The sequence below is a fragment of the Triticum dicoccoides genome, chromosome 7A, assembly GCF_002162155.2.
Source record: "Triticum dicoccoides isolate Atlit2015 ecotype Zavitan chromosome 7A, WEW_v2.0, whole genome shotgun sequence".
In the NCBI taxonomy this organism is placed as follows: Eukaryota; Viridiplantae; Streptophyta; class Magnoliopsida; order Poales; family Poaceae; genus Triticum; species Triticum dicoccoides.
The window spans coordinates 734,666,925-734,682,059 of record NC_041392.1 but is presented as its reverse complement, the minus strand read 5'-3'; the positions used below and the strand labels follow the sequence as shown (position 1 = coordinate 734,682,059).

Below are 15,135 nucleotides of genomic sequence, written 5' to 3'. Positions count from 1 at the left end.
AAGAGTCACAACAAGCTGTGTTACAGAGTTACATAGGCATAAAACATCGTGCACAGAGGAAAGACCGCCACGAGGAGACGGCCTCCTTGTCACCGGTTTTGACAAGCCGGTGAGACCAAAGGTCAAGGTCTGAAAGGATTAGTTTATATGTAGAGATAGAACGTCTATCAAGCGATCTGAACAGTTTATCAGTCCTCGCCTCCCATATCTTCCACAGGATCGTGAGAAGCACAAAGGACCAGACAGGGCCCTGTGTGACTGATAACCCACAAGTATAAGGGATCGCAACAGTTTTCGATAAGTAAGAGTGTCGAAGCCAACGATGAGCTAAAGGCAGAACAAATATTCCCTCAAGTTCTATCGACCACCGATACAACTCTATGCATGCTTGATGTTGGCTTTACCTAGAACGAGTATGAAACTAGAAATACTTTGTAGGTGTTGTTGGATAGGTTTGCAAGATAATAAAGATTACGTAAATAAAAATTAGGGGCTGTTTAGATAAAGACACAACTAAGTTAGTTTTAGTAAAGAACTTTTTGTTATGAGAAAATTATTTGTCCCTAGACAATTGATAACTAAACCGGTAATCATTATTGCAATTTTATTTGAGGGAGAGGCATAAGCTAACATACTTTCTCTACTTGGATCATATGCACTTATGATTGGAACTCTAGCAAGCATCCGCAACTACTAAAGATCATTAAGGTAAAACCCAACCATAGCATTAAAGTATCAAGTCCTCTTTATCCCATACGCAAACAACCTACTTACTCGGGTCTGTGCTTCTGTCACTCACGCCACCCACCATAAGCAAATCATGAACATATTACAAACCCTACAACGGGAATCCCTCACGCTTGCGCAACACAGAGAGCACCATAGGACAGCACCAATAATAAAACATGCAACTCAAACCATTCAAGATCATCAAATAACCCATAGGACAAAACGGATCTATTCAAGCATCATAGGATAGCCATACATCATTGGGAAATAATATATAGCGTTGAGCACCATTTTTAAGTAGAGATTACAGCAGGTAAAAGAGGGGTTGCACTGCTGCATAGAGGGGGGAAGAGTTGGTGATGATGGTGGTGAAGTTGTTGGTGAAGATTGCGGCGATGATGATGGCCCCCGGCGGCACTTCGGTGCCACCGGAAGCGAGGGGGAGAGAGCCCCCCTCCTTCTTCTTCTTCCTTGACCTCCTCCCTAAATGGGAGAAGGGTTTCCCCTCTGGTCCTTGGTCTCCATGGCGTGGGAGGGGCGAGAGCCCCTCCGAGATTGGATCTGTGTGTCTGTCTCTCTCTATTTTCGCGTTCTCAGATTCTACCATTTCACCGTTTCTTATATTCCTGGAGATCCGTAACTCCGATTGGGCTGAAATTTTACACGATCTCTATCCGGATATTAGCTTTCTTGCGGGGAAAGAAGGGCACCAACTGCCTTACAGGGTGGCCATGAGGGCCCAGGGCGCGCCTGACCCCCTGGGGCGCCCCCTGCCTCGTGGCCCCCTCGGGCATCGTCTCACGTTGATTTTTCTTCCCAAAAATCACATATATTCCAAAAAAAATCTCCGTCGGTTTTTATCCCGTTTGGACTCCGTTTGATATGGATTTACTGCAAAACAAAAACATGCAACAAACAGGAACTGGCACTGGGCACTGGATCAATATGTTAGTCCCAAAAATAGTATAAAAAGTTGCCAAAAGTATATGAAAGTTTTGGCATGGAACATTCAAAAATTATAGATACGACGGAGACGTATCAGCATCCCCAAGCTTAATTTCTACTCGTCCTCGAGTAGGTAAATGATAAAAAAGATAATTTTTGATGTGGAATGCTTCCTAGCATAATCTTGATCACATATCTAATCATGGCATGAATATTAAGATACGAGTGATTCAAAGCAATAGTGTATCATTTGACATAAAAACAATAATACTTTGAGCCTACTAATAAAGCAATCATGTCTTTTCAAAATAAGATGGCCAAAGAAAGTTATCCCTACAAAATCATATAGTCTGGCTATGCTCCATCTTCACCATACAAAATATTCACATCATGCCAACCCCGATGACAAGCCAAGCAATTCTTTCATACTTTTGACGTTCTCAAACCTTTTCAACTTTCACGCAATACATGAGTGTGACCAATGGACATAGCACTATAGGTGGAATAGAATGGTGGTTGTGGAGAAGACAAAAAGGAGAAGATAGTCTCACATTAACTAGGCGTATCAACGGGCTATGGAGATGCCCATCAATAGATATCAATGTGAGTGAGTAGGGATTGCCATGCAACGGATGCACTAATAGCTATAAGTGTATGAAAGTTCAGACTGAAAACTAAGTGGGTGTGCATCCAACTTGCTTGCTCATGAAGACCTCGGGCATTTGAGGAAGCCCATCATCAGAATATACAAGCCAAGTTCTATAATGAAAATTCCCACTAGTATATGAAAGTGATAACTCAAGAGACTCTCTATATGAAGAACATGGTGCTACTTTGAAGCACAAGTGTGGAAAAAGGATAGTAGCATTGTCCCTTTTCTCTTCTTCTCTCATTATTTTTGGGCCTTTTTATGGCCTTTCTCTCTTTTTTATTTTTTTATTTTATTTTTTCGTCCGGAGTCTCATCCCGACTTGTGGGGGAATCATAGTCTCCATCATCCTTTCCTCACTGGGACAATGCTCTAATAATGATGATCATCACACTTTTATTTACTTACAACTCGATACTAGAATAAAGATATGACTCTATACGAATGCCTCTGGCGGTGTACCGGGATGTGCAATGATCTAGTGTAGCAATGGCATCAAAAAACGGACAAGCCATGAAAATATCATGCTAGCTATCTTACGATCATGCAAAGCAACATGACAATGATGCTCAAGTCATGTATATGATGATGATGGAAGTTGCATGGCAATATATCGCGGAATGGCTATGGAAACGCCATGATAGGTAGGTATGGTGGCTGTTTTGAGGAAGGTATATGGTGGGTTTATGGTACCGGCGAAAGTTGCGCGGTACTAGAGAGGCTAGCAATGGTGGAAGGATGAGAGTGCGTATAATCCATGGACTCAACATTAGTCATAAAGAACTCACATACTTATTGCAAAAATTTATTAGTCATCGAAACAAAGTACTACACACATGCTCCTAGGGGGATAGATTGGTAGGAAAAGACCATCTCTCGTCCCCGATCGCCACTCATAAGGAAGACAATCAATAAATACCCCATGCTCCGACTTCGTTACATAACGGTTCACCATACATGCATGCTACGGGAATCACCAACCTCAACACAAGTATTTCTACTAATCCACAACTACCCACTAGCACGACTCTAATATCACCATCTTTATATCGCAAAACTATTGCAAGGAATCAAACATATCATATTCAGTGATCTACAAGTTTTATGTAGGATTTTATGACTAACCATGTGAATGACTAGTTCCTGTCATCTCTCTAAATAGATATAAGTGAATCAAGAGAGTTTAATTCTTTCTACAAAATATATGCCCACGCTCTAACAAATATAAGTGAAGCAAAAGAGCATTCTACAAATGGCGTTTGTCTAAGTAAAGAGAAACAGGCAATCCAAACTTCAAATGATATAAGTGAAGCACATGAAGCATTCTATAAAGCCATACTCAAAAGATATAAGCGAAGTGCATAGAGCAATTCTATAAATCAACCAAGGACTATCTCATACCAGCATGGTGCATAAAAGAAAAGTGCAAACTAAATGCAAAAGACGCTCCAGATTTGCACATATCGCATGAACGAAACGAATCCGAAAACATACCGATACTTGTTGAAGAAAGATGGGATGCCTTCCGGGGCATACCCAAGCTTAGATGCTTGAGTATCCTTGAATATTTACTTGGGGTGCCTTGGGAATCCCCAAGCTTGGGCTCTTTCCTCTCCTCCTTCTCTTCACATCGAGACCTCCTCGTTCTTCAAACACTTCATCCACACAAAACTCAACAGAAAGCTCGGTAAGATCCGTTAGTATAATAAAGCAAATCACTACTCTAAGTACTGTTGTAAACCAATTCATATTTTTTTTCATTATAGCTACTGTAGTATAACTTTTCCACGGCTTAATCCACTGAGATAATTCGATAGTTTTATCAAAACAAGCAAACTATGCATCAAAAACAGAATCTGTCTAAAACAGAACAGTCTTTAATAATCTGAACATTCACCATACTTCTGATACTTGAAAAATTCTGCCAAAATTAGGAAAAATAAATAATTTGTATAGAAAGACAGTTCAAAAAGAATCAGAACCATTTGACGTTCCAGTAAAAAATGTAAAATCGCGCATTACAGCCAAAGTTTCTGTCCTGCACCATACAAACCAACAAGCAAAGTAAACATCCTAAAGGCAAACCTTGGCACATTATTTTTATAATACAATGGAATTCTACAAGGGGATAATTATTTTTGTTGAAAAGTTTCTGTAATTAAGATTCACAAAGTTTCCATGGGCATGAACAAAGTTCAAGGACGTCCCCCACTTTCACAATGCTCGTCTATCTCACTTTCACTTTTCTTTTTGAAAAGTTTAGGGTTCCCCTCTCTTTTTTGTTTTAAACTATATAAAAGCACTCAACAGAAATAAATGACTCTCTAAAACTTCCGGGTTGTCTCCCTGGCAGTGCTTTCTTTAAAGCTATTAAGCTAGGCATATAGTGCTCAAGTAATGAATCCACCCGGATCCCAAGGTATATCAAAGCCAATTTTAATTAACAATGATTTGTAATTTAGTAGTGAGCATAAAGTAACATATATCATGAAACAATGAAGTCTCACTCTCTCCCTATGCATCGGCATGTCATAAAAGAATAATTCATGCACACAAAGTAAAGGCCAATGCATAGTATAAACAGTTTCTTGCAATTTTATCGCATTAGAAACATAGAAAGGTGGATATATAGTTCCTCTCTCATAATAATTGCAAGTAGGAGCAGCAAGAACATGCATATTATATTCATCAAAATCATCATGTGTAATAGTAAAATGCAACCCATCAATATAATCCTTAATAAGTGCAAACTTCTCTGATATAATGTAGTCGGGAGAATTCAAAAAGATAATAGGACTATCATGCGTGGGTGAAATAGCAACAATTTCATGTTTAACATAAGGCACTGTGGCAAGTTCATCTCCATGAGCATAATTTATATTGGCATCTTGGCCATAAGCATAGCAAGCATCATCAAAAAGGGATATTTCAAGAGAATCAACATGATCATAACAATCATCATAGCAATCATCCTTCGGTAAGCACGAAGGGAAATTAAACAATGTATGAGTTGAAGAGTTACTCTCATTAGAAGGTGGGCACGGGTAGCTAATCCGCTCTTTCTCCTTTCGTTCTTCGCTCTCCTCATCATCTTTTTCATCCAATGAGCTCACAGTTTCATCAATTTCTTCTTCCATAGACTCCTGCAAAATATTAGTCTCTTCTTGGACAACGGAGACTTTCTCAATAAACGCATCAATATCGGAATTGTATTCATAATTCTCATAACAGTATTTAAGGATAGCTAAATTTTCAGGTCTGTAGACAGCTTCATAAAGATTTTCATATTCTTTGAACATAGATTCAATTTCATAAGCACCCATAAAAGCAACAAATTCTTCTATTTGTTCCACATCATAGTAGTCATATATACCTCTAGCATAAGAAGCCAAAGTTTCATTATCATTAAATTTGCATAAAAGGGAAGGTGTGGAGCCTTCATCCTAGAGCAACAAGTATAATCATATCTCAAGCATAGTTGCCTAGCATACCATTTCAACATATAAATTTGATCCCATAATAGTTTCCCTTTTTGAGTCAAGCGATAATCCCTAAAGTATTCACGTTGATCCAACGTGTCTCCCATTACCAAATTGAATGGGGTTTTCTCTGGATTATCAAAGTAGTACATAATATCTATCACATAACGAGCATCGAGGGTTTTAGGAGGTTCCTCATTTCCATGAGCAGCAAGTACACCTATTTTTTTTGGTATTTCGTGTTCCATATCCATAACTAAAGATAAAGAACAACTAAGAACAACAAATAAAAATTACTTAGTGATAAAGCAAACAAGCACACACGAGAATATTCACCCCACGCTATGGCTCCCCGGCAACGGCGCCAGAAAAAGGTCTTGATAACCCACAAGTATAGGGGATCGGAACAGTTTTCGATAAGTAAGAGTGTCGAACCCAACGAGGAGCTAAAGGCAGAAAAAATATTCCCTCAAGTTCTATCGACCACCGATACAACTCTACGCACGCTTGATGTTCGCTTTACCTAGAACAAGTATGAAACTAGAAGTACTTTGTAGGTGTTGTTGGATAGGTTTGCAAGATAATAAAGATTACGTAAATAAAAAGTAGGGGCTGTTTAGATAAAGACACAACTAAGTTAGTTTTAGTAAAGATCTTTTTGTTACAAGAAAGTTATTTGTCCCTAGGCAATCGATAACTAGACAGGTAATCATTATTGCAATTTTATTTGAGGGAGAGGCATAAGCTAACATACTTTCTCTACTTGGATCATATGCACTTATGATTGGAACTCTAGCAAGCATCCGCAACTACTAAAGATCATTAAGGTAAAACCCAACCATAGCATTAAAGTATCAAGTCCTCTTTATCCCATACGCAAACAACCTACTTACTCGGGTCTGTGCTTCTGTCAATCACTCCACCCACCATAAGCAAGTCATGAACATATTGCAAACCCTACAGCGGGAATCCCTCACGCTTGCGTGACACGAAGAGTATCATAGGACAACACCAATAATAAAACATGCAACTCAAAACAAACACGATCATCAAATAACCCATAGGACAAAATAAATCTACTCAAACATCATAGGATAGCCATACATCATCGGGAAATAATATATAGCGTTGAGCACCATGTTTAAGTGGAGATTACAGCGGGTAAAAGAGGGGTTACACCACTGCATAGAGGGGGGAAGAGTTGGTGATGATGGCGGTGAAGTTGTTGGTGAAGATTGCGGCGATGATGATGGCCCCCGGCGGCACTCCGGTGCCACCGGAAGCGAGGGGGAGAGAGCCCCCCTCCTTCTTCTTCTTCCTTGACCTCCTCCCTAGATGGGATAAGGGTTTCCCCTCTGGTCCTTGGTCTCCATGGCGTGGGAGGGGCGAGAGCCCCTCCGAGATTGGATCTGTCTCTCTGTCTCTCTCTGTTTCTGCGTTCTCAGATTCTACCCTTTCACCGTTTATTATATTCCCGGAGATCCGTAACTCCGATTGGGCTGAAATTTTAACACGATCTCTATCCGGATATTATATTTCTTGCGGCGAAAGAAGGGCACCAACCGCCTTACGGGGTGGCCACGAGGGCTCAGGGCGCGCCTGACCCCCGGGGCGCGCCCCCCTGCCTCACGGCCCCCTCAGGCATCGTCTCACATTGATTTTTCTTTCAAAAAATCACATATATTCCAAAAAAATCTCCGTTAGTTTTTATCCCTTTTGGACTCCGTTTGATATGGATTTACTCCGAAACAAAAAACATGCAACAAACAGGAACTGGCACTGGGCACTGGATCAATATGTTAGTCCCCAAAAATAGTATAAAAAGTTGCCAAAAGTATATGAAAGTTGTAGAATAATGGCATGGAACAATCAAAAATTATAGATACGATGGAGACGTATTAGTGACTGGTGGGAGTTGGGCATCCCAAAGGTCGTCGATGGCAGGGGAGGTCGGTGTGATGCTGAGTCACTGTCATATGCGGGCCGCATATGGGCATGAGATGAAGAGGTGGCTGGCGTCTTCTGGCAGAGCCTGGCATCGCGGGCATACCGGGTCTGTGATGATATGCTTGTGGACGAGGTTGACCCGCGTATTTAGTCTGTCCCAGAAGAGGAGCCATGGGAAGATCTTGATCTTGTTTGGCACTTGCGAGCGCCAAATGAGGGGGGCATTTAAGTCGTTGTCCGGCTCTCATAGAAGAATGACATAGGCTTCTTTGGTGGAGAAGCGGCTGCCCCCCAGAAGAAAGCGTTCGTCCTGTTTTGGCGAAGAAAACATTTTGACTGTCATCAATCCGGTCTTGCAAACGGACATTGTAGAAGGACTCGAATGTGCCTTCCGGCTAAGACTCCCTTGCATGGTAGTACACCCGTGAGCACCTTCTACCCGAAGTGTTTTATTTTCCTTGGAGTATGTAGTTGTCAAAGTTGTTTCCATATGGAGTTTAACTAAAGGCTACCGTCTCTGTCCGACCTGGTTATTTGGCTCCCAAACTGATGGTTAAAGTCCGCGTGGCACGCCCACCGAACTGAGAAGGTCCTGACCTTGTATACCGCCACGCCACAATATCTTCCATGGCCTCCGCCCGGAGAGGAATTTGAATTATTCTTGCAACATCAACCGGTTTAAAGACAAACCTAATAAGGTCTAGATCCCACTGTCCCGTGTGAGGGTCTATAATTTCCTCCACTAGGTGTTATAACACTGTCCCTCCTCTAGGTGTTTTTTTGAGAGAATCACCGGGGAGGAGTCCCTCCACCTGAATATATTACTCAAAGTGGCCATTATGCCAGAGAGTGGTCCGGTCTATCAGGGAAACTAGATCGAAAACCTACCTCCTCTAGGTGTTATAACCTTTCTTGATGCACTAGAAGGAATCCAAGGATCATCCCAAATATTTATTTGCAAGCCCGTTCCAACCCGCCATACACAACCTCTCTTGAAAGTCTGAATTCCAGCCACAATAGTTTGCCAAGTAAACGACGACCCTTTCTTTGGTCCAGCCTTGTATTCCTAATATAGCGCCATTGTGCTAACCCTTTTACATGATGCAAAGATGAAAGTGTAAGGGGAATGCTACATATATATGGGTCCACCCTACAAGTGGCCTAGTTATAACTCATATTGGGCCAGGGTGTTACACTAATTAACTTTCTCATGTGATTGTTCATAAACATGTATTCCCTTTCTCTAGGTACACATGGTAGACTTTGTGATTCTTTGTACGGGAAGGTTTAACAATTATCCCAACATACCCAAATTCCCTCCCGGTAGAGGCCCAGAAGCATTTGATGGGAAAGTGATCCACTCCATGGACTACTCCAAAATGGGTAGCGAGAAAGCTAAGGAGATGATCAAGGACAAGTGTGTGACTATTGTTGGGTATGGAAATTCAGCCCTTGACATTGCTAATGAATGTGCAAATATAAATGGTAAAAATATTCAATCCTCAATTAAACAGACCTTGTTTCTCTCGGTTAACGAAATTGAAACATTGGTATGTCCATTTTTCTAAAGCATTCCAATGTACGCATTGCCTATCATGCTTATATAATCTTCATCCTTATAGTTGCCTAGATAAAAATGAAACAGTGCGATTATATTTTCATAACTTTCTATTTTATTTGTTATTTAGGTATGGAGAAACCATGCACAATGGTTGTCCGAACCAAGCAATGGATCATACCGAACTTCTATGCTTGGGGTATTAACATATCAAATTTCTATCTAACTCATTTTGCTGAACTCCTTATTCACAATCCCGGTGAAGGTTTCCTCCTTAGCATATTAGCTACCGTCTTGACTCCATTGGTACTACAACATGTTTTCATTGTATATAATTCATAATCTTAATATTATTAGAAGTGTAAATGGTTTTGTTTTAGACTAGTTTCATACATGTGTACATTTCTTTTGTGCGTGAGAAGAGGTTGATTATTTCAAAGTTTGCTAAGAGCTACTACTCCATTCCAATGAAGAAGCATGACATGGTGCCTGACCATAGCTTTTTTGAGGGGATGGTGGGGTGTATGCTTTCCACTACACCCAAGGATCATTATAAGAATTTATAGGAAGGCAACATAGTTATTAAAAAGTCAAAGACCTTCGGCTTTTGTATATTCAGAACAAACCTCCGGAAGAGAAACGATGTGGTTTCAGTTCATTCATCCTGTCATGGACACTGTCGCGGAAAATATGATCCAGGGACATAATAGATATACATGGCATGAAACTATCAATGTAACAGTACGGATCAAATAAGAAGGTTGCAAGAATCCTCTGCGCAACAGATTATTTGTTTGATGTAATAAGTGTTGCTCCTGAAGAATCGCCAGTGCTCCGTAGAAAGACATCGTTGTAGATGAAGATATCAAAACATTAGAGGTGTTAGTAATCATGATATGATGGCCAAGAGAGTACTAACAGTTAATACTAGTGTAATGATACACACCTGCAAATTAACGAGGAGATTTTTCGAGAATGATGTTCCAACTCATCATCACAACTTGAACTGTCAAAAGAGAATGTGGTACGAAATCAATATGTATGCACGGTAAAGAAAGACAAAATTACAGAATCAACTAATCCCAAGGAAAATAAGTAACTAAATACAGGTTAACTGGAAGGGTGAGTCGGTATAGCTACCATGATGAACTTGAGTGTCAGCTTGTTGGGATTGATGTTGATGGCGTGACAAATTGCATCCTCTGCCTCTTCAAGCTCTGGCTTGGACCACCACACAGCCTACCACTTTCCAACATAGACCTGTTTAAGTGAAGAGAGGTTCTCCAGGACAAAGTCCAAATCACCAAATCGATCCCATGTCTGCTGCACTGATAAAATAACCTCAAGGGTCTGTAGCTTCTGCATGGATCCTTGTGCAAACTTCAGCTCCATGATGCTACTCCCGATTTTCAGCCTTGCGAGACACCGAAACAGATAACTGCCATCAATCACCAACCTTTTGCTTCGTGCGGTTTGCGCCACCCATATATGAAGATCACAGAGTGATGACATGGGGCCAAGCACTCGAAGGTGCTCCTCTCTGAGTGTTTCTAGATGCTGGATTAGAAGGGTGGAAAGGTTGGAGAGCGAAGATATCCATCTTGGCACATCGCACTTTATGCTATCAGCCAGATGGATGCACTGAAGCTGCTGAGGCTCAGGCGACAAACTATCACTTCCGTAATCTATGTTTCGATGTACACCACTTAATTTAATGCTTTTGAGATTGATTAGGTTGGAGAGACACCGCCGAAAAAGTTCCTTATAGTCATCGTTCCATCCACAAACCCTAACACGAAGATTCCTCAATTCCGTCAGCTTGCTCAAATCGTGCAGCATGGATGGAGACTCGATATTGATACCTAGCAATTCTTGCAGCGATTTTAAATTATCCAATCGTTCTGGCAGGGCCGTGCCCATACCAATATGAAGGTACACTAGTTGTGTTAGCTGAAAAAATGATGTTGGTAACATTTTTATTGCCGTCGCACTTATGTCTAGTACTTGCAAGAACCGCAGATTCCTAATATCGTCCGGTATCTGAGTGATAGATGTATTGCATAGACATAAATACCTCAAGTGTAACATGCTGTAGGTAACCTTAATATGATGATTATCCACATCCCAACAATAAACTAAGTTCAATGCACGCAAGACTGAAAAGCTTGAAAGGGCTGGTAACAAATTGATATCTCGCCCAAACACAGTGATTGACCTCAAACGGGACAAGTTCATAGTTGCCATTTGCATGATATCGTCTTCATTTAGGCTTTGGACTGATAGCCGACGGATCTTACTTGGTGCAGATCCAGATTGCTGACCACCTATACATGTTAGAAAATTCTCTTCCCTTGAAATGGAAGTGATGAGGTCAAGCACCATATCGTGTACACGACAAGCGCTCTCTTTATCATCACTGACATCTGCTGGTTGGATCAAACCTTTGTTAATGAGCTCGCTGAAATAGTCTTCTCCTACTTCATACAAGCTATTTCCATGTTCTTCCCGAATAAAACCTTCACCAATCCATTGCCATATCAAATCTCTAGCAACAATATTATAATCCTCTGGATACAAACTTATATACAATAAAAATGTTCTTAGTTGCGGAGGTAGGTCATAGTAACTGACTGATAATATCCTTCTCATGTCCTTCACACCAGGTCTATCTTGTAGCCCAGAACCCATAGCTTGGTAGCCCTTGGACCAATCATTTCTATTTTTACTGGCTAGCATACTAGCTGTTGTAATAATAACTAATGGTACTCCACCACATCTCTTAATAATGTTATCAGATACTTCAGCTAATTGATTAGGACATTTTTCTTCGGCACCAAATATTCTTTGGTAGAATAACTTTCGTGACTGTCCAAGAGAAAGAGGCTTTAGGTCATAAACACCACCAACTTCTTTGGCAACATAAAAAATTTGAGTTGTTGTAATTATTCTACTTCCGCATTCGTTGTCAATCAAAGCATGTTTGCTTTCTTTCCATACGAAATTGTTCCATATGTCATCGATCACAATGAAGTACCTATAAGACGATATCAAATGGCCATCTATTAGTTAAGCTCCATGTAAACTTATGTTTCTTTGAGCGCAGTAAATCAAAATGTGTCAACATATATATAATACCTTGTACAGAAGGCTCCAGATTAGAAAAAAAGAAATTTAGAAAAATGCTATAAAATAAAAACAAAGGGAAAACATCCTATAGCAACATTCGATGTTCTAGAATAGCATTCTATTGTTTATGATTCAATTGGGTGGCACTTGTACTTGGAAGATGCACTGATGTTTATCGGACTATTGTGCAGGTGCTTGTGCCATGATGCTCCAAAAGCTTTGTTGGCGCTGCTGGAGGAGTCTCTGGTAAGTTGAAGGAAGAAAGCGAAGATGTAGAAGAATGACTAGCTATGTAAGTGGTCGGGAGCTAGGGAATCCTGAGCGTTATGCTTGGCTGTTCTAGCAATGGAGGAGAATTTGTTTTGTTTGTGAGCTGTAGAAGTGATGTTTGTATTGAAGAATGTGCTTCTGGTTGGATCTTGGCTTGTGGTGTGACTGAAGAAGGACGGACGGCGTGGTGCTGAAGCCTGAGGAGGCCATGATGATGGACGGGGCCCTTGGTTGCCGTTGAGATTAGTTACTTCTTTTGAGAATTGGTGTGTTGTGTTGGTAGGATGGATGCATTGGAGTAGGTAGGTAGGAGCTCTTAGATATCATCAATCCTGGTAATGTTGTGCGGTATAGGACGAGGCAAAGCACACAAGTTGTTGTATTTCTACCTTCAACAATATGTGATATATATAATGCCATTGTTACAATATGCTTGGGTATTGGTATGATTTGGAGTGTGCGTTGATGTATTTCTGGATGGTTTGACTGATTCAGGTTACGAACAAATAAAATCATCTCCCTTTTTGTGCTTTCTCTCTGGATGACCGATGCATTTCATGCGTGCTCTGTTTGTTTATGTATGCAAAGGATGGATGGATGCAGGAGAAATGCAAATCTTGGTATCGATGGCGGAGGAAGAGGCAAAGCACATTAGTTGGTAGGACATATGGAAATACAAAGGAAATAATTGCATGGAAGCTAGCTAGGTAGCTCTGCTCATCTCCATTCCTGATTTGGAGCACATCGTTGGGTCTGTGTACCTAGTATCTATCTGTCATATGCAAGTGATCCTTGCTCTCCTCTTTAATACTATATATATGTGTGTGTATAAATCTATTTGGTGCATGCATGGATGCACGATTGATCCATTTTTTCGAGTAACTTAGTAGGAAGCGTACGGGATTCACATCAATCCGTACATGATTCACATCAAACATGATGCGACTAATAGGAAATAAATACTCCGACGTATCCAATCTACTACCTCCGTCTCGGTGAGTAAGTCATTCGCGTAGTTCTAGGTTGATGATTTAACTATCTAAATATGTATTATATGTGACAAAAAATATATATTTAGAAACTACATTCGTGTAGAAATCTAGTGATATATTTTTCATGACATATAACACATATTTAATTCCTTAAATCAATGACCTAGAACTACGTGAATGACTTATTCACCTAGACGGAGGTAGTAAACTACCCAGCGTTATTTGAGGGAGGGAGGTCGCACTAGTACAATAGTTAGTTATTACAGAAAGCTTAAGTAACCGTGGTAATTAACCTCCTAGGAATCCTCTCCCTCCTTGAAATCCATCCGGAGGGATTAGTATTTTGGAAAGAAAGGGGAGGGAGGGCGCACTGGTACAGTAGTTATTAGGCCCTTTCTAGTGTTCTATGGTGGACAGGTGCTAAGCATGCCATATAAGCAAAAAAATGACATGGCACAACATTTAATAAAGGGTGAAAGCACTTTGGGGACCCAAAAAAGAACCAACGCCAAACGCGAGAACCTAGGCAAACCACTTAAATGAAACAACTTGACCAATGCATGAAATACTTTAGGTGCTAACTCATTAAATAAAGTGTGCTTAGCAACAACAAGTTAAGCACCTATGCATTGAGGAGATGAGTTGCTAAGGTATTTAATGCACTTAGCACCTCATCTAAGCACCTTTGCATTGGAAGAGGTCTTAGGAAGCTTGAGAAACCGAGATAATCAACCTCTTATTGGGAAGCTTGAGAAACCGTGATAATCAACATCTTATTGGGAAGCTTGAGAAACCGTGATAATCAACCTCTTGGAAATCCGATCCTTTTCCTCCTTAAAACCCACCCGTAGGAAAAGAAAGGTGAGGATTGCGCCACCTCACTGATCCGCGGCACGGCCTTGCCTCTTGCCCCTTCTTGTTCTCTACGAGCAGTCTCCACCATATATGCCTCCATCCCTCTATATATATGAGATAGCCATTCATCCGCGTGAGGGATGCACGTGCGACTTATGACTTAGGACATGATATACTACTACGCAAGCGTTTTTCCATATATGATTAGGATGTTGATATGAAGTAGATATACACTTATTTTGGTTATTCGTCTGTGGTCATGGCCTCCAAGATCTTCTGACCACAAAATCCAATCTTGCCGAGCCTTCTTGATTCCAGCTTGCTCTCATAACACATAGCAATGGGAGTCGAGTGTTGAGGGAAGAAATGTCATGTATGGAATTCTCAATTCTTTCTAGACAAGCATCCACACAACCATCACCTAACCATCATGTAAATTAGCTGTTGTCCTAATCTCTCAACAGTCAAGATACGACTATATATATATATTGATTTGGATGGCGACCTATACTTCCTTTTTGAAAGGATGGTGACCTATTGTTACGCTCCTCACACCTACCACACTATTTTGTGTGTGTGGGTGTG

The 15,135-nt window shown here is 40.7% G+C and overlaps 2 pseudogenes; one reads left to right on the top strand and one right to left on the bottom strand.

Annotated features, from left to right (window-relative positions):
- The window catches only part of LOC119334106, a 13,139-nt pseudogene extending 2,976 nt beyond the window's left edge, over positions 1-10,163 (top strand).
- Positions 10,164-10,417: 254 nt separating this feature from the next.
- Positions 10,418-14,650, bottom strand: LOC119334105 (annotated as a pseudogene).
- Between the last annotated feature and the right edge of the window lie 485 nt (positions 14,651-15,135).